Here is a 1,196-nt window from a genome sequence, read left to right as displayed (position 1 = left end):
TTGTGAAGCGATCCCTAAAAAGGTAGGTGGGGTACCTAACTTCACAGGATAAAGGGGGTCTTGTGGTTGGCCTGGGAATCCAGGAGCAGAGGACCCCCTAAGGCTCTGTACCCCTAGTACATGTATAAAGCCAGGTGGAAGGGGCATCTGCAGACAGGGACATCTGCAGACAGAAGGCTTTCAGTCCAACATGGCTCTTTATCTATGGACATCTTTCTGGGCATACAGCTGGCATGGAGCTGTGAGCGTTTGTAGCTTAGTCTGGGTTTTTCACTAGCTACCTGCCTTGTTGTTCTTTGAGCTTTCCCCATACCTTTCTTGTTATACATAGTGTGTGTGTGTGTGTGTGTGTGTGTGTGTGTTTAGATAGCTAAGGTTTGATTTAGGCGTGGCCTTTTAGGAATGCCTAGGTCAAAGTGAGGCCATGTCTGTGGCTTTTAAGCTGCACCCATTTTCTCCAAAGCAGGCACGTGTGAACCAATGGGCTACAACAGCAGTTCTCAACCTGTGGGTCACGACCCCTATGGCCCCTTTGGAGGAAGTCACATAATCAGATATTCTGCATATCGAATATTTACATTTTGATTCATAACAGTAGCAAAATTACAGTTATGAAGTAGCAATGAAATATACTTAAAGGTTGGGGGTGTGGTCACCACAACATGAGGAACTGTATTAAAGGGTCACAGCACTAGGAAGCTCAAGAACCACTGGGCTACAGGAAGCTCTAGAGAAAGAAACCTTAACCAGCAAGTCAAAGTCATAGGCAGAAGGGTCAAAATGCTTCAGAAACACAGGCCCTGGGTGCAAAAGCTGTGGGTGAGGGCTCACCAGCAGTATAGCAAGCCACAGCATTGCTGAGAAGTGCCCCTCCCTCAGGGTGCAGGGCCTAGACACTGACAAGGTGGTGTGGCCCACCTCTGCAAAGGAGGAACATATAGGGCAGGCTCGGTACAGAGAAAGCCTGAGGATGATCTACAGCACGGCGTGGGACAGGTTTGGGGAAGGACTCAATCTGAGAGTTGCCCTGTTTAGTCTTGAATCGGTCCATCAGTAGGCAGGGCAGAGAATGCAGAGGTTACACCGTGGACCAGCTGAGCAGTGCATCCACACAGCAGGACCCACGTGGACCAGCTGAGCGGTGCATCCACACAGCAGGGCCCACGTGGACCAGCTGAGCGGTGCATCCACACAGC

The sequence above is a fragment of the Mus pahari genome, chromosome 7, assembly GCF_900095145.1.
Source record: "Mus pahari chromosome 7, PAHARI_EIJ_v1.1, whole genome shotgun sequence".
NCBI classification, from domain to species: domain Eukaryota; kingdom Metazoa; phylum Chordata; class Mammalia; order Rodentia; family Muridae; genus Mus; species Mus pahari.
Note: the sequence above shows the minus strand (reverse complement) of the source record.